At 38.6% G+C, this 23,675-nt stretch overlaps 1 protein-coding gene and 1 pseudogene across 1 annotated transcript in view; both read right to left on the minus strand.

The window, feature by feature from the left end:
• LOC132129096 (DNA (cytosine-5)-methyltransferase 3B-like) overlaps positions 1-23,342 on the minus strand; it is a 66,974-nt gene extending 43,632 nt beyond the window's left edge. The window contains exon 1 of the mRNA XM_059540543.1: positions 23,132-23,342. The gene's annotated coding sequence lies outside the window, so the exon portion shown is untranslated. The remainder of the gene's footprint in view (positions 1-23,131) is intronic.
• LOC132129004 (uncharacterized protein K02A2.6-like) lies at positions 937-4,385 on the minus strand (annotated as a pseudogene).
• Positions 23,343-23,675: the final 333 nt, after the last annotated feature.

The following is a 23,675-nucleotide window of genomic DNA, read 5'->3' on the forward strand; positions in this document are numbered from 1 at the left end:
AAGAGAGAGACTCTTTGTTCTTGTCATAGCATAACTATTTGGTGTTTTAAACCACGCAGATGCCCGAGAGAGAGCCTTTGGAATCACCAGTAATCGAAAAAATGTACTTTAAAAAACATACTGATAAATAGTGATGCACCGAAATGAAAATTCTGCGCCGAAACCGAAAATTTAGGATGCACTAGGCCGAAAACCGAAACTGAAGCCGAAAATGGCTTCTTTTAAAAACGTATATATATATTGCTTGGATTTAATGGATCTGAATTGAAAAATCACAATATAATAATCAAACTTTTATTAACAGTTACATAACAAAACATAAAATATTTTTTACAATAAATATAAATAATAATTATTCTTCAAGTTTTATGTTCCATCAAATAAAATAGTTTTTTAAAAATTGTGCAAAAAAATCCACAATTTTGGAGATTTTTGCAGAACAAATGTTACATATTGCAACTTTGGTGTCCTCTCGTATAGGGCTGTCACTTTTGTGAAAAAAAAATCCTGTTCGATTTTTGAGACATAGGCAAAGTGTTCAATGAATCTGTTATGTTTTTCACTGACATAACATATAAAACACTTGGGGTTAAACCACGTTCAAAATAACAGCCAACACTCAGGGATACTTAATTTCTTCTGTATTTATTCTTTAAGGAACACAACTAATAATTACAAGGGGCAGTGCCACCTGCAGACACAATGGGGGAAAGCAGTATTACATACATAACATTTCCTCCCCTCTTAATCAAGAAACAAAGAAAACAATGCATTCTCAGCTACACAAAAATGATGCATTTATTTATTTTTACTCTAGAGGTAGAGGGTAGACTGCCTCTTGCCTCGAGCCAGTTCGGGGATTATTCTGCCCCATGTCAGAACAGGCTCACTAACATAACTAATTACATTTATGTTGAGCAGAGGTTTCTCATGGCTCTATAATGTCAGACGGTTGGGCGGTTTAATCACTCTGGCTGGATAACGTCTGACATGCACTGATGGAATGTTGAGTTTGCGATGGTTTATCTGAGACTCTGCTGATGTGTCATTGTTAACATCTTGTTCCTTTGTTGGTGGTGCTGAAGAAGTGTCATTTACAGACGTTTGTACAGGAACAGACACATCACTGATGTCAGGTGGTTGTGTCACCTGAGTTTCAGCTGTTTGATTTGGAATGGACAAGAGTTGATCAGCATGGCGTCGCCATTCTGCAGAAGCTCCTACATCCACAGTATAAGATACTGGACCACTCTGAGCCGTCACCACACCTGATGTCCATCTTTCTCTCCCTCTGTAATCACGAGCCAGCACAGCATCACCGACTTCAAACTGTCTTGGCTTCAAACGACCAGCTCGGCGGAGGACCTGGGAGGTCTGTGAGAGTCGCACGGCAGTTGACACACTGGGTTTCAAGGCATCCAGACGTGTGCGCAGTTGTCGTCCCAAAAACAACAAGGACGGGGACTCTCTTGTCGTCGGATGTGGTGTGTTACGGTAAGTCAGCAAGAATGTTTCCAGCCGTCTCTGAAGAGTAAAAGAGCCCTTAGACGTCTTCAGTGCATGTTTTAGAGACTGAACAAACCTTTCAGCCTGCCCATTGGTTGCTGGATGATATGGGGCGGAACGGATATGTTTCACATGGTTGGTCTTCAGGAAAGTTACAAACTCCTGAGAGACAAATTGTGGTCCATTATCACTCACCAGGACTTCAGGCAGTCCATAATGGCTGAAGAAATTCCGCAAAACTTCAATTGTTCTCCCTGCAGTTGTTGATGTCATCAACTGCACCTCAGGCCACTTCGAATGTGCGTCAACCACGACTAGGTACATGTGACCCTCACATGGCCCAGCAAAATCTACATGTATGCGTTCCCATGGTTTGCTTGGCCACTCCCATGGGTGGAGGGGTGCTTGGGATGGCATTTTCTGTATTTGTTGACATGACTGACACATTTTCACACACAGTTCAATGTCAGCATCAATACCAGGCCACCACACATAACTGCGAGCAATGGCTTTCATTCAGACAATTCCTGGATGGCCAGTGTGCAGTTCCTCCAGTACTCTTTTCCGCAGCTTGTGGGGAACAACGACTCTCATGCCCCGCATTAAGCACCCGTGTTGGCTTTTCTTCACCGTTGGGTAGCATGTGGGAAATGACGGCACCAATGCCATAAGGTGATGCGTCGCATGCAAGCCGAATGGCGTTCTGAGGGTCATAGTGTGTCAAGACATTTTGTGACACCAGTTGTTCTTTAGCCTTTTTGAATGCAGCATCGCACTCTGCAGACCACTGCCAACGTTTTCCTTTACACAGCAGGGCGTTCAAAGGATTTGCTATGTTTGCCAGATTGGGTATGAATCTCCCGTAATAGTTTAACAGGCCGAGAAATGATCTCAGCTGTGTGATGTTTGATGGAATTGGCGCATTGACAATTGCACTTACTTTTTTAGGTGACTTGTGCAAACCTTCTGCATCAATTATGTGACCCAGGTATTCCAGTGAGTCCTTGAAGAAGTCACATTTCCCTTTTTCAGCATGCAAGCCAAACTGCTCCAGTCGTCCAAGGACAACATCCAGGTTTTCCAGGTGTTCAGCTTCAGTCCGCCCGGTAACCAGAATGTCATCCAGGTAACAATGGACATTAGGCAGACCTTGTAATATTTGGTCCATAGCTCTCTGGAATATGGCTGGTGCCGAAGCAATCCCGAAGCGATTGTACTGAAATAGCCCTTTCTGTGTGGAAAATGTGAGGAACTTCCTAGATTCCTCCTCGACCCTCATTTGAAGGTAAGCATGTGACAAGTCCAATTTGCTGAAACATTGTCCTCCCGCTAATGAAGCGAATAGGTCCTCAATGCGCGGTAATGGATAGTGTTCAATTTGTAAGACAGGGTTTACCGTCACCTTAAAGTCACCACAGATGCGCACATCTCCATTTTTCTTCACAACAGGGACTATTGGAGTAGCCCATTCACTGTACTCTACCGGTGACAATACTCCAATTTCAGTGAGACGGTTCAGCTCCGCTTCGACTTTTGGACGAAGAGCATACGGAACGACTCTGGGCTGGCAAAACTTGGGTTTGTGTTCAGATTTCAATGTTATTTTAGCTTTGATGTTCTTCATTTCTCCCAACTGTTTAGAGAAAATAGTGGCATGTTTCTGCAGCACAGCTTCTAGCGTCTTCAATTTGACTGTTTTTATTTCTTTCCAGTTCAGTTTGATCTGACGCAACCACTCTCTGCCATAGAGTGGTGGATAGTCCCCCTGCACGACATACAATGGAAGAACAGCTGTCTGCTTGCCCATTTTTACATGTACATGGATTACACCTTCAGGACGCAATGCTTGCCCAGTGTATGTTCGAAGAACAATGTCCGTTGAGCATAGGGGCAGGTGTTTCAAAATTCGCTCATAAGTTGAAATCAATGACACTGCTGCGCCCGTGTCCAGTTCCATTTCCAGTGACATGCCTTCAATTTCTGGTTTCACAGTGATACTGGACTTTTCTCCTGGCTGTGACAGTTTATACAGAGCTAAATCAGAGTCTGTGTCATCATCATTGGACACTAAATCAGCATCAAGGCGGTGTACATTTCTTTTTTTTTATATAGCCTTTCTGCTTAAATGCTTTCGTTGGCCGTGCAGCTTTTGCTGTGTTTCCAGTCTTTGTTTTTCTGTCATCATTAAAGTTACTTTTCCTGCAAACGCGACTGATATGGCCCTTTTTTCCACAAGCATTACAGTTTTTGTCTTTAAACCAACAGTCATCATCACTATGGTTATTCTTCCCACATCGTTTGCATTTGTTTGCAGTCTGACTCTTTGATAAAGACAGTGCATTTACCGTCAGTGATCCGCTGAGTTGGTGTGCTTCGCGTGACGCTGTTTCCATGGAGACCGCCAACTCTACCGCTCTCTGAAGCGTCAGCGTAGACTCAGTCAACAAGCGCTTTTGAGTAGCCTCACTCTTCAAGCCACATACAAATCTATCGCGAAGTGCATCATCCAAATGTCCCCCAAATTCACAGTGTTCTGACAATCCTCTAAGCACTGCAACATATTGTGTCACCGACTCACTCTCCTTCTGATTCCGCCGATGGAAACGAAAACGCTCCGCGATGACCAGGGGCTTCGGAGAGAAGTGCTGCTGTAGTGTGTCTGTGATGTGCTTGAAGCTTTTCTCTCTCGGTTTGTCCGGCGCGATCAGACTTCGGAGTAGTCCATATGTTTTTCCTCCAATCACACTGAGCAGCACAGGAACTTTCTTGTCAGCCTCAATACTGTTAGCTTCAACGAAGTGTTCAAATCTTTCAATATATGTGGTCCACGGTTCGACGCTTTCATCAAAACCTTCCATGTGGCCAATGGTAGCAGCCATCATCCTAGCTAACCTAGATCACTTTAGCTACGCAGCGAAAATAAAATAAAAATTGTAGTATTGTTACGCCTAACTACTCACGATTCACTGTAGTAGCTTCGTGGTAATTTAATCCCATCCTCGTCGCCAATTATGTTATGTTTTTCACTGACATAACATATAAAACACTTGGGGTTAAACCACGTTCAAAATAACAGCCAACACTCAGGGATACTTAATTTCTTCTGTATTTATTCTTTAAGGAACACAACTAATAATTACAAGGGGCAGTGCCACCTGCAGACACAATGGGGGAAAGCAGTATTACATACATAACAGAATCGTTAGTAAATTGCCTATATTTGGCGTTGATCCGTTTTTCAACGCCAAATATAGGCAAATCCACCGACAACTAAACAGGCATTAGGGTGAACGTAAAGAGGGCGCTTGAGACGCGCACAAGTCAGCAATGTGGACTGCCATAACATCAATGAAAAACATTACTGAAGGCTACATTGATATTATGCACTAATAGGCTCTGTGTGTGTGTGTGTGTGTGTGTGTGTGTGTGTGTCAGAACCTGCAGTTGCTGTGTGACGCGCGTTCGCTGCTAGCGTATAGTGACGAGCAGGACGCGCTCCGAGAGAAGGCCGTTAAAATCGATTCCCTGTTTTCGTTTTCGAAACTTGTGTTGGTTGGTCCGATCGATTGTGCAGCTTTTGTGACAAGCTTTTTTTGATTATGACAGCCCTTTGACGCTTAATCTTTGATAGGCAGACGCGTGATAACAGCTCGACCGTGAGTGAAACCTAAGCGCTTGCTCACGGATGGGAGGGGCGGGTGACATTCGTTTTCGGTTTACGTTTTCGGCTGTTTTTTTTATTTCGGCCCGAAACCGATAATGCCATTTCGACCGAAAATTTTCGGCGGCCGAAATTTCGGTGCACCCCTACTGATAAACTAACGTTAACTAAAATACTGCATTTAAAAAAGCTAGTTCATATATAGTCGGACGCAACTGTCATATCACACATCCTGTGACAAATCTGCTGCATCTGTGCACGGAAGTTATCAGTCTAAATCAGTCAACGGTGAAAATCAATAGTAGATTTCATTTAAAGTCTAACACTAATTTTAGACATAAACGAACACGCTAAATATAAAGTACTGAAAACAGGTAAGTTCATATATTTGGAGTAAAGTTGAATTGAACTGATGCATCAGTCATACAGCCTCATGACGAGACTGACGCATCGCCACAGAAACGAGACAGAGATGCATTCTAACATAACTGTGACATTAAACTCAGTCTGTAAGGGCTCTTTAAAATATTGTACATATATAGGCCGTTCAGATTACTTGTTAAAGTGCAATGAAATACCCTATATCTGCAGATGATGTATGTCTGTTTGTGGATGGAGACTTTGTAACGGCCAAAACTATGTATTTTGCATGCATCACATTACAGTGCGGTGTGCATGAAAATACGTTTTCTATCTCTTTCATTTCATGGATTTAACGAGTTATCCGAGTCAAAGCGTTACAACTTCTTCAGCGACAGGCTCTAATCCTCTTTTACGTGCGCGCTGTGTGTGTGTGTATGTGTGTGTTTGAAATGCAGCGCTGAAGTGAAATAGTTGGGCAGTTTGATAGCCAAATTTTAATAGGCCGCCTAATAAAAATGAAAATATTTATTATTATTATTATTATTATTATTTAATACATTAATAGGAGAATGAGCCTAATATCGTCTTGATTATTGACAGAGAAATCTGCTTATATTGATATCTCTGACTATCGTCGATACACGATACTATCGTCTATCGGCACAACCCTAATGGATAGCATTATAGACTTTAGCTAAACATTGACCTCTGTCTCAGCATAATATGTGGTCATGAAACAAGCACTCTAAATTTCCTTCATGAACAATTAATAGAAAAATGGGTCAAATAACAATGGCTTCATATACTGAAAAACCATTACACAATCATTGACACAGATTCTTCAGACATATACAGAACAGTATCAATTTCAATAGTTCAAGCTTACATATAATTAGCTGAGGTATGGAATGCGTATTTGGCGTGCTGTCCGGGGAAGGGCTCCGAGCTCGGGAATGGCCCGAACCTAGAGTACCCCCCCTTCCCCGTCTATTTATAAAGTGAACTTGAAGTGAGGAGATGGGGTGGAGGAGGGATGCTGATAAACCGTCAGTGGATAGAGGTAAGTCAGCGATATTTATACTATGGGATTGATTACTTGATTATGGTCCACCTGTGTTGGTTAGGCTAAGTATCTGACGCGCTCCTCCCGAATCTTATTAATAAAATTACATCTATATCTACACGGCAATCTGTAGCAGTTGTGAATAGGTTTTACTTCCAGTTTCTGACATTCAGTGTCTGTTTCAGGTAACGATTGTTTAGGTAAAGCCATTATAAGACCACAGCAACCTAGACAAAATTGTCTTATGTAATATTATGCCTTAGTAATAAAATAAAGACCACTATATTATTAAACAAAAAATTCACAAAAATTTACATTTTGTTGTCATTGACTTGCATTCAACCTCATTTTATTATATAGAACAGAGTAGCGTGAACATTCTCTAGAGTTTTTTCTCAATTGCATTGGCTCAGTCTTAACATTAAACTGTAACAGTTTTGCAACAGTCTTAACATTAAACTGTAAGTGCAATTTTTACAACTACCAAAACATTTAATTCATGCTTCAAACCCTAGTAATTGTGTCAGTAACTAACAGATTTTGAAACCTGAGTCATTTTGCATGTGGTGGCTCACACAATAATAGAATGTTTGAGGTTGTGAAGAGTGTGACAATTGCACTGAGAATCAACTCAGGTTATTGTGCAAACTGTAGACAATTGTACTTACTGATTTGCAAACATGGGACAAAACACATGCAATTTGCTTAAAAGAATAAGAAATTAAAATCTGCTGTAAACAAGAAACTAATTGTTCACACTGTGAGAAAAACGGCTGTGTTCCTTTAATCCTAAAACACAACACAACAGAACACAACACAATGTGCAATTCAAAATATGCATAAAACCAACTGTGAAAATTCTTTCATGGTACATTGGGCACTATTTTAAACACTTTTCTTAAAGGTCAGAAATCTGAACTTAATGTTATAAGAAAAAATATATTTCATTTGTGAATTAAGCCAAAGCGATTGAGAAAAACGTTAATTCTTTTTTCAGATCACAGCTGTTGTTCACATTACATTACATACTGGTGGCGAATGTGTTTCTGTGTCATTACATCTCATAATGACCTTGTCCTATCGCAGTTTTTTGTATAGTCTACATAACAGTCTATGTCCGACATACTAGTTTTGGGGAAATAGGAAAATTGGGGAAAGTGACAAACCACATTAAGCAAACAGGACACAGGCAAGGCCTCCAGGTGCATCCTACAAGAAATGGCTAAATGACATTGTGCTTAAGTCTGCAGACAAGAACGTGCAAGTACACACACAAAGGCATTTGCTTCTTAAATTCTATGGATCTCATTTCAAGTCCATTATCTAAGTGACAATGTTCAAGTTTTCCTTATGGGTCCTATAAACACTCTAGGTCTTTTCAAAGCCCAGTGGGAGAACTGAGAAGTGAATAAGAGAGAATACAATAAGAGGCCAAATCAAAGGTCTGAATGCATGACAGAGATTGTGGACTGAACCTAATGTGAGGAAGGATTTTGTGTGTTTGTAGCTACCACAATGATCACAAAACCTATATTAAGTTTCACATAAAAAGAGATTAAGATCTTTATCAAATTCTGTTATGAATGATAAAAATAATACAAAACAAGTTTCCTCAAGTACTGTAAGTGTAGAAAAGTAGGGTAGTTTCAAATGGTGCATTTAAGACATTCTCGTTCATATTTATGATTTGGAATACTCATGCAAATACAGAATTGATGAATAAATGTCGATACAAAATCAAGAATAAAGAATGTGCATCAAGTCTGTAATCTCTGTTACTCCATTTCAGAATGTGTTGTGAAATTAATTGTTATTCTATCGAAATTATACAATAACATTAACAAGTGTAACATTATCGAAAGAGAAAAAATGGCAAGCAGAGACTTGGTTCTATTCATTGATTGTTGATTAGATTTTATAATGTGGGCACTGCACTCAAAAGTAGGGGAAAATGGACCAAAGACTTTAAATATACCACTTACATTATATATGAATGTGAAAAAGCACAACACACAATATGGTGGAGTAAGTCATGTCTTTTAAATAAAAGAGCAAATCGCCAGTTGGTTAAGTCATTGTGTCACTGCCACTGCCGTTAGAAGCCATAGGCCCTATCCCAAATCGCCCAAGCGGGCACCTTGATATCAATTTGATGTCAAATTTTAGTCAACACTTGATCAAGATGCTGTAACATCATTTTAAATTCAGTTTGGATGGCAATTTCTTCCAGTGGTAATTGGGTGAGAATAGGAAGATAATCCCACACTGAAATTAGTTTAATGTATATGTAGGCCAATATGTCTGACGTTCAGTTTACATAAAATTATGTCAACATCATGTTGTTTTTGGTTTTTGGTGTCAGTTTGATGTCTTTTCAACATCAATTGCCCATTGCACCTCAGCAAAATGGTTGCAGGAGAGCATCCTTGTGAAAGCTTAAATGACAAATCGGACAGCCTATGGTCTTGTGGACTTAATGGACATGTATAAACAGCATTAATTGTAAGACCGCAAGACAACAAGTACACATCAAGTGTGCCATTTGGGGGTCAGGGCCAAATAATCAGTGAGTATTCTGAGACATGTGATTAGGACATGTCTGATTTTGTTGCTGATTTCAGGATTTCCCCATTTAAGTAAATAGGACTTGGATGCCAAAAAAAGCTGCCTGGAAGTGCAAATATGGCAACCAAGTGTACAGATTTTCATTGAAAGGGAGCTGGCAGGGGCGGAATTAGGTGGACCACATGACTAACGATGGGAAGTCTGGTTCTTTTCCACGAACTGGTTCTTTAATGCCTTAACATAATGACATTAGCAATGATGTAATATATCAAGTCTATCGTCCCAGGATGGAATGTAAATACACATTCAAATATATAAAATCAGTAATCATAATTTCAATTAGTTAAATTAGTTAAAACAAAAGTTTACAATTAAGTTACTAAGCAATAGGGCTGGATGATTAATCGAAAAGTAATCGAAACCGAAATTCAGAACCTCTAACTGACTTAATTTTCCCATGTCAGTTATTTCGGTTTTTTAATCCTGTTAATACTTCCCCCTAAAAAACATACTATCGTGTGTGTAGCCACATGATTCTGTCCCGTCCTGTCAGTGGCATAAATGCAAAACACGGAGGTGAACGCCGGTTCAACACATAGTGATGGCGCGCGAGCAGTGAGCCTTGAGTCTTCACTAAACTCTGTCAGTTGTATTTGTTTTATGGTTTGGACATTCAAGCGATTAGACGGTTGGATGTGTATAGCTCCCATGTTCGCGCAGCTGCACTGTAATAATAATAATAATTCATTACATTTATATAGCGCTTTTTCTAGGCACTCAAAGTGCTTTACATAGTCTGGGGGTATCTCCTCATCCACCACCAGTGTGCAGCAACCACCTGGATGATGCGACGGCAGCCATAGTGCACCAGAACGCCCACCACACACCAGCTTACTGGTGGAGAGGAGAGAGCGTGATGAAGCCAATCAGCAGATATGGGGATTGTTAGGAGGCCATGATGGTCGGAGGCCAATGGGCGAATTTAGCCAGGATGCCGAGGTCACACCTCTACTCTTTTCGAAAGACATCCTGGGATTTTTAATGACCACAGAGAGCCAGGACCTCGGTTTAACGTCTCATCCGAAGGACGTTGTCCTGTGATTTATTACTAAAGTAGCTTAGAATCTCAAAATTTATTATAGCATATTTTTCTACTTTTGAAGGAACTAGGCTATTTACAACTCACAGCTTCACAATAATATAGAGACAGTATGACTAATTCACACACGTCACTCGTACTGGTACGTTACTGTGCTAATTTATCTTTATCTGATCTTTATTTATCTCTTACACCGAGCAATAATCTATAAGAAATGTTACGAACATAAAGTAACTGCTGATAGTGAGCTATGATGTCAGATCGCGCTTTCAATAGGAAAAACTATCCCACCTTTAATAGTCGATCTCAACCGTCTGTCTGAGGTCAGTCTAAAAAGATCCTCAGGACAGTTGACAGAACGCTGCTGCGTGTCGTCATGAAAGCGTATCATTTTCACGTGTTATTAAACTTTGCCACTTGCCAATTTAACCATTCAAAAATCTTTAAAGCATTCAAACACAAGACGCGGAAAAGCTGAACTGAGCAGCTGGTTACTCGCGCTGTGCTCGGTGCGCACGCAGAGGGAGAGCCGCGTCTCACAGACGGTAACACCGAACTGAGCTCTCCTTAGCGGAATTGCTAATTCAACCTTTTCACACCACAGACTAAACACAATTAATCATTGCTTGGTAATTGGCCAACAAAGTATTGACTGTTGTATGAAGTTTTGTTTGATAGAAATATATGTAATGGATTACAATCAAAGTTATCTGAAATTATCAAGATGAATTTGTTCTGACAGTTTAACTCTTGAGTAGAGCTGAAACAACGAATCGATTTAATCGATAAAAATCGATTATTAAAATAGTTGTCAACTAATTTAGTCATCGATTCGTTGCTAAATAACTTTTATTGGCCGTAAGCGGCTCATTTCGTGCATATTTCAAATCTGCGGTGACCAAAGTGTGGCAGTAATGAGCCACCGGAGGTTTTACTCAGCCAGTACAGCAGGAGAAGTAGCGAATAGCCAATAGCTGGCCTCGTTTTATGTCACGTGCTTCCCGAACAGCGTCTCTGCAGCATTTAGCGGGATGTGGGAGACTGGGAGTACTTTACTTTGAGCCTTCAAAAAAGAAGAGTAACCTGTAAACTCTGCACTACTGAACTGTTTAAGGGGACGTTCACATATCGCGTCTTTTGCGCGCTCAAGTTCGTTATTTCAAACACCGCATCGCATCGAGTTAAAAACATCTCAACTTTTCAGAATGCTGCAAGCGCATCGCGGGTCATGTGACAAGAACTAACCAATCAGCTTCATCCTTTCCCGTAACAACGTTAAAAGCTCAGTCAAGATGAAAGGAACAGCTGATCATAGTTGTATATGGATTTCCATTTTGAAATAAATTTAGTAGCAGAGCTACTGCAAGCGATTTTTTGAGCTGCAAATCCATTTATCCTTTGCTGAAATTTCCGCGTCTTCAAGGAGAGAGCACGTCATGGTTGCTTAGCAAAGGCAGACGCCTCAGGGGCGCTTCTGCCCGAGCGCTTTGGAAAGAAGGAGAAAGCGGCGCGCCTAGCGTTTTCCACGCGTTTTTAGGCACGATATGTGAACGGCCCCTAAGACTTTTATTTGTGCAGATTCTCCAGTACAATGTTGTTTGCAAATGTTTAGTCGTAAAAGCTGATAACATTGCTTTTTAACAGTTAACATTTAAAGCTTTACAAACATGTTCTGTGATCAGTTTGTAGTTTTCCAGTTCATAATTCAGTCGTGCAGCCTAATTATGACTGAATGAGAGAGATAAATGTTTAAAGATATTTGAAATGCACTTTTTTTTCTAAGTATTCACTGCTCTTTTTCACACAGCAGGTTTTTTGTGTGTGACTGTCCAATTTTTTTTTCTGGACAACCTTCTGATGGATTTTACTTTAAATTGTGAGTTCCATTCAGGTTTCATGCCACTGGCACTTTATTCGAAGGATTGTTTACAATTTCACAGCAAAAGCTATAAAGCTGTTTCCCAGTAAATAATAAAATACAATGCACTGCAATTTTATTCTGTTTTATCCTTATTCTTCGTGAAAATATGTTCTGAAAGATTCCTTAATAAGCTTCGTTCGGGATGTTAAACTACTTTAGGAGCTCTAAGGACTGCCATGGTAAAAACATTATTTTAAATCTCCTTGTGAAATTTGCTAGAGTATGGGTCAGTGTTCTGATTGCAGAAGAGTTCGACAAAGGATTACTAACACAATAAAACAACTCCAGGTATATTTTTGATTAGGATATGACAGTGCAAAATGGTTAAAATCTCTTAAAAATCTATGCGGAAGGATAAAGACCATTTATTAATAATTTACTTGGGGGGGGGGGGGGGGAATGGGAAAAACTAAAATATAAGTACATAAACCGATTAATCGATTAATCGTAAAAATAATCGACAGATTAATCGATTATCAAAATAATCGTTAGTTATAGCCCTACTCTTGAGTTCTTGTCATATTTTATTACCATTTTCTAAACTATAGCAAATAAACTGATAATGTGAGAAATGTTGAAGGTGTCTGAATAAATTTTGGTTTGACTGTATGTTTAATTTTTACAGTGCTATTTTACATTTAATTATTCGGTTTCTGTACCTGGACACTTACAAACTTGAACAAACGTAAACACTGTGTAAATAGCACAATCAAATAAACAGAACGAACATACAAATTAAACACTTTCAAACAGGGCCCACTGGTACAACCTGCACCGGGGCCCCGCTGACCCCAGCTACGGCCCTGCTTACAGTACAAACCTTGTCTGTGAACTATGAGGGCAAAAAAAACAAAACAGAAACAAAATAATCGTTCATTAATCGTAATCGAGGTAAAATGTTCAATTAATCGAGGTTTTGATTTTAGGCCATAATTGTCCAGCCCTACTAAGCAACTAAGCACCCAAATACAGTAACAGGCAGTGATGTGCGTACGAGGATTTAATTCTTGAAGATATAAAGTAAATAAATTAGTTGTCATCAGGGCAGAAATAATCCACTTAATATACATAATTCATTGTGATTTGTTTTAAAAAAAACTTCGCCAGATTGCCCTTCATTCAAGTCCTCGTTTTTCCTGCACTTATACAATTCGCAACGAATCAGTTGTCCAAAAGAACCAGTTATAGGGGCCTATGAAATCCGTTTTATTTTTTTCCAAAAAAATGTTTTCCATTTGAATTTTTCTGGATTCTTTTTTTTCCATTTAAAATTTTCTCTACTCCTTTTTAATAGTTACATTAAATTGTATTAATCAAAAAGCATATATAGTTAATTAAAATCATGAAACGTATACATTTTCACATTAATTTATTAAAAGTTTAACAAAAAATATGTTTAGGGCCCTATGAATAGTATATTCACATAAACATAACACCCTCATTTTATCAAATTTAATAATCATTACATGTCTTGCCATCTCTAAAAATGAAACAAGCGCCTACTGGATGAATGAGACACTGATGAGGAGGCCACCACACCCCTAAAAAGAAACTGCCACAAGCGTCTCAAATACAACCACGATCTGAAAGGATTTGTTCAGCTTCTAACCAAGTCCTCCAGAACAAAGACAAAACCAGCCACTGCAGGCACCACGGCCTCATGAAACACCCAGAGCCCAGAGAGAAATCCTCTCAAGCTGTGACTCATTCATAAGATGTAAGCTGTCTCTTTGTTTTCTATCATATATTCACTGTTGGTGTAAGGCTCATTCAGAGCATGGGTGGTATGGTAAACCTTCTAATTCCTGTGTTTAATGTTTCTTCTCCATGACACAACTAAACAAAAAATTCTTATGAGCAGCAGAGCATTATAACAAGAACATTGTAAGGATGGTCCAAGATCTCAAATCAAACAACGTTCATGACATCAAAGAATCTTACCATTTAAGTCCAAAATGGTTTCCAGTTAAAGACTTAAGGTCATTAAAGGAAAACGCCACCTCTTTTCCATATTCTACTATGGTGATAAGTTGATAAGTGCTGCGAAGTGCTCTTCCGCCATACATTATAGTCATAAATGTTATCTTAGGAAATCGCCACATTTTATTTTGTGTCACCATACTTACTCGTGTAACTACTCATGTAACCGTCTTTAAATAGGGAAAACATGGAAGCGTTCGGCGGCTTCTAAATTCATCCCTGTTTGGATTGTGCTAAGCTAAACGCTAACATAGTGGCGTATACGCTACAATGATTAAGTGAACGCACTAAGACGGGAGATGTACGTATCAACTCGTCTAAGTTGAGGGAAGAACATAGTGGAATATGGAATAGGGCTGTAGCTATCGAATATTTTAGTAATCGAGTATTCTACCAAAAAATTCCATCGATTAATCGAGTAATCAGATAAAATGTGTTTTTGCTTAATTAAAGTGCAATATGATTATGCAAGAGAAAATAAGACTCCTGGGTCTCTTAAAATGAACAACTAAGTTTCCTTTTTAAGAAAAAAATATTTTTATTTTTTAAATGCATAGAATGCAATGCACATCAAAAATAAACATTTAATTATTACCCATTGTTTCTCTGTCTGTAGGCTACTTGTACTGTGAACAATTACAATAAAGTTGACAGATGAATTAAGTGCATTTAAGTGCCATTCAGTTGGGGTTTTTAATAAAGCATTTTCTGAGATGCACATTAAACATTAAACATATAAAACATTAATTAAATTTATCTTTTAATTACTGAAAATTAACAACTTTTTGGTGAACAAAGGGGATTTACTAATAAAAATAAAACATGGAAGAAATGTTGTTTGATTAAACCTTAAAAAAAGTTTTTTTTTTGTTTTTTTTTACTAGTAGGCTATGTACATTCTGGTGAACAATAGTCTTTAACCGGACTTTTGTTTTGACGGGTTGACGTACCTTTACAGTTCTGTGTATGTGATGTGACGCTAGTTTTACTCAAATCAAACGATCAGATGCTCATATAGTGACTGTCAGGGCAGTTCTGGAGATGTTGTTCATGTGTTCATGTCCTCATTTAGAGATGACAGAAGCTGAAATGACAGAAGCTGAAATCACAGGAGCGTCACGCGCGCCTCAGTGTGTGTGATAAAGGAAGACGCGCTTCTGTCCACAACAGAGACATGCAGAACATGCAGGATTCATATTTAAATAGACTGTTCCGGCTTAATATTTACAGATATTAGTCCATATTGTGATTTGATGTAAGTGCAATGACCTATTTTTGATTAATTCATTCAAAATTTGGCAAATTCCGTGCCATTCCGTCAAACTGTAAATTCCGTTTTTATGACTGGATTCCGCGATTCCCTCCTCGTTTTCTGCATCGTGGAAATCATAGGGCCCTAGTTGTGGTATGCCAGCTCTATCTTGCAATGGACACATGCTACGACGTTCTCTTTACGTTTGCCCGCGCCCTCAAATCAAAACACTGCTGACTCCTTGCAGTATGCGACTTCAGACGCAGCGATGTGTCTCCTTCTGCTTTGTGGGTGACGTAAACACGTTGTGTCACATTTTAAAAAATCATTGCGAAAGAACCTGACGTGAGATTTAAAATAAATTAAAAGAGGCTTAGAGGCAGAGGAATTTGCCTCGATCATTTTTTGTAATCGAGTTCTCTTATCGAAACACGGTGGCATTTTCCTTTAACTTCCCTGGAAAATGATCTTCAATCCTGCCCGGAAACTAGATAAAAAGTGGTAGGTAACAGTCTCAGTTATGCATAGTTCCTTAGTCCCTAGTCTGGTTGTAATTACTGTTATAAGCAAATGGTGTGTGTGTGATCAATCTTAGTGTTTCAGCTTAATAGTGACAGCATGCTTAAAAAATATTTCAGGTACTTGAACTTGGATTGCTGTGTGGGGTTATATTGGGTAATTACAAATAAATAAGTATTTGTGGATTAGTGTTTACTGGAGACGCAAACCATTTAAAACAATACAGTCCAATTTGATGAACTGGCTTGACTGGTTCACTAAGAAGAACACGTTAAATCAAACGATTTGTTCATGAACCGGACATCACCACATTTGACCAGATAAGTCCTTCATGTCACCAAACTGAAATATGGGGCACGTTCAATCTCAAACTGGTATGCAACGTTTTGTTACGGTTTCTGGGTTGAACGACATGTTTCCTGGAAACAGTGTGCAACAGGGTTTGAGATGCGTTTTCTTTTGTTTGGTGGGTGTGTCACGTAACAACGATATAAACCGTACTGTGCGGTATTAAAGAGACAGCTCACACAATGGGTCCAAGTGAAGTTGTTTCCAAATGTGTCCGCTGCAGCTCAGCGCAACAATTATATTAGAAACAATGTTTTTCTTTTGATCCTGACATGCGAGGCAAATGTTGGATCACAATAATTAGGAACTCAATTGGGATGTTCTCTTTTATTCTGGACGGCAAGGGCAGTGACTGTAACATTGAGCGTATTTTGCAGTATTAAACACGTATTTACACCGATTTCATGAGGCTCCAAAAATTCTTCAAAAAGAACACAAAGAATGGCCTTCACAGTTGCCATAGTTGCAACACTTGCATCATCAGAACAGGGTGTTCAACGCACCACCGTTTCCGTTTAAAAGGGTCATATGATGCGATTAAAATTTTTCCTTTCTCTTTTGAGTGTTACAAGCTCTTGGTGCATAAAGAAGATCTGTAAAATTGCAAAGACTAAAGTTTCAAATCCAAAGAGATATTCTTTATAAAAGTTAAGACCCTCCTAAAATGTCTGGTTCAAACATGCCCCCACAAGTCTACATCACTGTGTGGTAGGGGTGGAACGGTACACAGAAGTCATGGTTCGGGACGTATCTCGGTTTGGAGGTCACGGTTCTATACGATTTTGATACAACAACAAAAAACTACTATGCTAAATCTAACAAATAGTACAAATTAAAAAAAATACACATAAATGTGAAAATACTAAGTATTATTACATTATATATATATTGTTTTATATATATATAAAACAATAAGTTCAACATGGGTTATATGTCGAAAGTTGAATGAACGAGTACTTATGTCCTTTCGATTTCTTACAGGTTGAGTTTTTGTTGCCCATAACACGCTAGCATTCTGCTAATGAATGTGAATGTGTATGACGTCATTGACATTTTAAAAGACTTTTCAAAGCAAATAAGTGACTCTAAAAAATCTAACACCCAGCAATGTGTAATTTCATTGCATCTCCTTTCGAATACAACATTCAAATTACTAGACAAAAAATTATATCTTGAGAAAAGTGGATTTTGAGGGGTATACCGCCATTGACTGCACTCATCCTGTGAGCGCCCTCATATGGAATCAGAGTGGAACTGCAACCAGTTCAGAAGCCGAAGTGTAGTGAGAGTGAAACTTCTCGCCATATTAGACATTCTCTGCCAGTTGTGTTGTTCAGAGGGAACGAATTAGCAAATCATGTGCACACTTAATAAATCGAGTGAATGAAATAGTAAATCGAGGGAACGCAATAGTAATCGTGTGCACGTTTTAGTCCAGTGAGGGAACGAATTTGTAAATCGTGCACACGATTTAGTCTACAATTTTATCCTGCATGTCATGTGCGGGGCTCCTCCGTTTTTTTTTTCTTCAGGTTTTAAATTATTTCAAATTAGGGATGGGCGTTTTCCGCAAATATCACATTCGAATATTTGAGCTCACAAAAAACGAATATTCGAATATTCGTTTATTTAAATTAAGTTTAATGAGACGGACGTTATTTTTCAGCAACATTTATTGTTTCCGTCATTTTGAACAAGCTTACACACAATAAGCTTGAACATTAGGCTACACATCGTGTTTTTTAGCTGAAAACCTTTAACAATGCGTGCAAACAAACAAAAGTACAGATTAAAAGCAAAATAAAAAGTGAAAAAAAAAGTGAACAAAGAAAAAACGTAAAGCAGCCTGCAGCGATTAGGCTATTGCCTATTACACTTAACTTTGAAACTTTTAAACTGTCAGCAAATCTTTTTTGCTTTTTTTCCATTGTTTTACATGTTCTTGTTAAGAAATACAGGCATGTAAACGTGATCGGGGGAAAGTCGGCTTCTTAGTCTGTTAACAATAAGGCCGGCCGCGGAGAAAACGCGCTCTGACGGCACAGACGTTGGCGGGACTCACAAATAACGGTGTGCTAAACGAATAGGTTTTGTGAAGCGCTTCGTGTTTTCGTTTCACCACTGAATGGGATCCTCTTCTGGTGGAATACATGGCTCCAGCAAGAACTGTTCCCACTCGTCTCGGCTGGACTATCTGTAATCATCGCTGAAAAACTGGCTCAGCCTTCTCCGACGAGTGGGCATTGCATCCGCTTTATCGTTGATGATGGCGGCTGCATCCGCACCACTCACATCAAAGAAAATGATCTGATAATGTTCAAAAAAGTTTTTTTTTTCTTACTTCTCTCATGTTTTCATCGAGAAACCTAAGATGTTTGTACCGAGGGTCTAGTGCGGACGCGAGAAGAGGAGTTTTCACTGCATTCTCCAAGTTAGCAGTGTTTATTCGTTGCTTGAGAGATGCCGCAACAATGTTCTTGGATTCGGTCACTTTCTGTGATTCTCCACGGCATATTTGAAGTACTGCAGAAGACCGCAGCTCTTATGGGCCGTTCACATATCGTGTCTTTTGTGCGCTCAAGTTCGTTATTTCCAATGTAGGCGGGAGGTATGTGCGCTCATAATGGAAGCGACGCGGTTGCGATGCGCACGCGGTGCGACGCGCCCGTTTTCCCAGGCGCGTCCGCAAAGCATTGAGTTAAAAACATCTCAACTTTTCAGAATGCCGCAAGCAAACCGCGGGTCATGTGACAAGAACTAAACATTCAGCTTCATTCTTTCCCGTAACAACGTTGAAAGCTCAGCCAAGATGAAGGAACAGCTGATAATAATTTTAGTAGCAGAGCTACTGCAAGCGATTTTTTTGTGCTGCAAATCCATTTATCCTTTGCTGAAATTTCCGCGTCATTATGGAGAGAGCCCGTCACTGTTGCTTAGCAACGGCAGACGCCTCAGGAGCGCTTCTGCCCGAGCGCTTTGGAGAAGGAGAATATGTGAACGGCCCCTTATTCATTCATAAATTATTTTTTGCTTGCATACATCTTCAAATATGCCGTGGAGAATCACAGAAAGTGACCAAATTAGGTTTTATTGTGAACTTGTTTTTTTTTTTTTTTTTTTGCAAAATTCGAATATCATTTTTATTTATCGAATAATTAGAGCAGAACGAATATTCGAATGTTCGACTATCCGTGCACACCCCTATTTCAAATGTCAGTATTCAACGTGTTATGTTAAAAACACAACATTAGGCTTATTTATACATCTGTATCTGCAGTTTAAATGAATCCATGTCCCCTCTGAGATACATAAACTGTGTAAATACATGCTATTTCAGATGCAGATTCCAGAAATGTTTTCTTATGTTGAAATGAAAGACACTAAATACTGGATGAAGTGCTTTTTATTCTTACCCAAAAATACAAAATGGAAGAAATAGTTAAAACTGAAGACAGTCTTGCTACTTGTTAAAAATATAGTGTGAATTTTGATTTCATGTCGAAGTTAAAGTTTTAACATATAATCTGTAGTACATATATATGTACAATAAATTATTTAAATATATTTTATTTAGTTTACAGATAAACAAGGAGAAAAAACAGTGTGACACATAATGTAGCCTATATATGCTGAATTTCTGTGCGGTTCACATATATTTATGTGCAATACAATTGATTATTATTTCTTATCTATTACTAGATTAGTGTACAATATATACTATATAACTACTGTATTTAATTATCATTATCACACTGGACTTATTTTACACAACATTTGTCATTCTATTGCACCTAATTAGGATTTGTTCAAAACTAAAATTTTATTGGTATATATTTTTTTTTATTATTTGTATTACTTATTCATTTTTAATTTATTGATATATGAGTATATACAGGTGCATTTCAATACATTAGAATGTCATGGAAAAGTTCATTTATTTCAGTAATTCTAAAATTGTGAAACTCGTGTATTAAATAAATTCAATGCACACATACTGAAGTAGTTTAAGTCTTTGGTTCTTTTAATTGTGATGATTTTGGCTCACATTTAACAAAAACCCCTACATTCAATCATTCAATCCTGAGATATAGAGACTTCCCCTTAAGTAGGCCTGTCACGATAACAAATTTTGCTGGATGATAAATTGTCCAAGAAATTATTGCGATAAACGATAATATTGTCACAGCAAGTCACTGTTAAATGAGTCATTGCGTTTGAACTGAATCACTTACATGGGCGATTCATTCAGAAACAAAACACCAGTTGTCAGACACTGTCTACGAAGAGCCTTCCCACTCCCTATTAAGTCCTATTGTACTGAATTTTGGTTGCAGTACCACCAGAGTTCCACTGGGGGCGATCGCCATGAGTGCACAATGAATGGGAGTCTATGGGGCTAGACGACTAAATTTGTCCCTTTCACCCGATTGCCGTTGAGAAATCTCAGATCTGATTGCAGGTTTTGCAAGTTCAACATGGGTTATATGTCGAAAGTTGAATGAACGAGTACTTATGTCCTTTCGATTTCTTACAGGTTGAGTTTTTGTTGCCCATAACACGCTAGCATTCTGCTAATGAATGTGAATGTGTATGACGTCATTGATATTTTAAAAGACTTTTTAAAGCAAATAAGTGACTCAAAAAAATCTAACATCCAGCAATGTGTAATGTCTTTGCGTCTCCTTTCGAATACAACATTCAAATTACTAGACAAAAAATTATATCTTGAGAAAAGTGGATTTTGAGGGGTATACTGCCATTTACCACACTCGTCCTGTGAGCGCCCTCATATGGAATCAGAGTGGAACTGCAACCAGTTCAAAAGCCGGAAGTGTAGTGAGAGTGAAACTTCTCGCCATATTAGACATTCTCTGCCAGTTGTGTTGTTCAGAGGGAACGAATTAGCAAATCATGTGCACACTTAATAAATCGAGTGAATGAAATAGTAAATCGAGGGAACGCAATAGTAATCGTGTGCACGTTTTAGTCCAGTGAGGGAACGAATTTGTAAATCGTGCACACGATTTAGTCTACAATTTTATCCTGCATGTCATGTGTGGGGCTACGTAGTTTTAATTTCACATTTAGACTTTTTTTTTCTTCAGGTTTTAAATTATTTCAAATGTCAGTATTCAACATGTTATGTTAAAAACACAACATTAGGCTTATTTATACATCTGTATCTGCAGTTTAAATGAATCCATGTCCCCTCTGAGATACATAAACTGTGTAAATACATGCTATTTCAGATGCAGATTCCAGAAATGTTTTATGATGTTGAAATGAAAGACACTAAATACTGGATGAAGTGCTTTTTATTCTTACCCAAAAATACAAAATGGAAGAAATAGTTAAAACTGAAGACAGTCTTGCTACTTGTTAAAAATGTAGTGTGAATTTTGATTTCATGTCGAAGTTAAAGTTTTAAACAAGATTTGAAGACTGAATTAAAAGAAAAGAAAGTAGTACACGAATGGGACATCACTAGTTTCGCGTTCACCGAGAATGCAGATGTGACCTGACAGAGAAAATAAAATTATTGAATGAACGACTTAAGTTTTAGTTAAACTATCAGCCACAAATAAAAGCCAAGCGAAGCTAACTTCTCAATTCAATGTGCAGGCTCATTCTTACTAAAGGTTTGATTGAAGTCTAGTAATTTCTATGCAGCAGCGCAAAACCAAAGTGACGGCGCGGCATTCCTTCGAGAGGCCCCGGGGCACGGAGCGCGCGCTCCGCCGGACAGTCTACCAACGCCAATTACCTCGTTACCCTCGCTCGACTCAACTCACATTCAACCCCGCTGCGGATTTCACCTGCACTCAGCGCCCACTTATATATCACACGCGCTAACACTTCTGTTGTTTTAAAGGGATAGCTCACCCCAAAATTAAAGTTCAGTCATCGTTTACGCAACCTCATGTTGGCCATACCAAAACGAGCAGTTAGGCAGAATGTCAGCCTCGTTAGTTATTCACTTTCCTTATTCAGAAAAAAAAGAAAAATGCAAGGAAAGTGAACGACGACAGTTCCTCACATTCTGACTGACATCTATCTCATTGTGTGTTCCACAGAAGAAAGTAAACAATGGCAGAACTTTCATTTTCGGTGAACTATAAATACATGGCAATACGCCTAAATGAAAAGGAAAGAAATATAAATCAACTGTTTCCATAACTATGTTGCAAAAGTGAGACGTTGTCAAAACAGTTAAAAACTTTAATCCGCGTGAGGCGCGTTATAACACTTCTATGACGTCAACGAAATAAACCGGTTTTATTCTAACAAAAATTATTTGAGAGCATTTACTTCATGGCCTTTATGCATATTCAGAAAGTTTGCTTCTTTCTGAAAAACTTAAACCACACAATTAAAAATACTGGTTTCAGTTACTTTTGCCGACTATTATTATTTAAATATGTGAGAAAAGCACTCTTTTTGTATGTTGCATCTATAACAAACATCTGGTTTTTCACGAGAACGCGGAAATCTTGGAATTAATCGATCTTTTAAGTCGTTCGAAAATGTGCACAACACACTAAAGAACTCAGACCGGTGATGCATGAAAACGAGGAATAAATCTCACATACTTCCTTACGCTAACATAATGAGCTATAAGACAAGCTCTCAGCATGCCTCAGCCATGCACGCTGCATAGCCACACACCAGTCCATGCTTTAACAACACGAAGTTAAATGCATTGTAGTTACATATAGAATCTAAAAATTAAAGTAGCCTAACTAAAATAAAAGTTGGAATAAAAGTCTTTATCATCAGACGCGCGGTCATGCAGCACTTGAACTCTCCCCGAGAACGCGCAGTAGAGCTCCATGCAGAAGAGGTATGAAACTTACCTGTCTCTGGAGAAGTAGTGCTATTGCAAAAACGCAGAGACTGAAGGTGCCGTTAGACTAGTCCACTGCCAAGGTGCTGGGGTGTCACACTAATCTCTGCTGGTACACACGCCTTTAAACCCTAAGGGTGAATATGTAAATGGAGTCTCGTTTACAAGGACCGCTCGGTCTTTCGCCTCTACACTCAGGCGTGACTTTTCCCGGGTCTCGAATCGCGCTCCCACTGAATAAAAGCTACTTTTACCTCCTACTGTTTAACCCTTTCTCGGTTATGAGATGGCATTCACACGTTCTGTGAGATTCTGTTTCGTGCAAATAAAATATGACTGTTTTCACTTTTCCTTACAGAACTACTTTTTTATGTTTCTCTGGTTTCCCTGCTACACATTTTTCTATATGCAGGCTATCTATAGTATTGGAAATTATTAAATATCTACTTAGTATGTTGTACTTGTACTTGTAGGCTATATAATGCTATATATATATATATATATATATATATATATATATATATATATATATATATATATATATATATATATAT

This window comes from Carassius carassius, chromosome 46 (genome assembly GCF_963082965.1).
Source record: "Carassius carassius chromosome 46, fCarCar2.1, whole genome shotgun sequence".
Taxonomy (NCBI): Eukaryota; Metazoa; Chordata; class Actinopteri; order Cypriniformes; family Cyprinidae; genus Carassius; species Carassius carassius.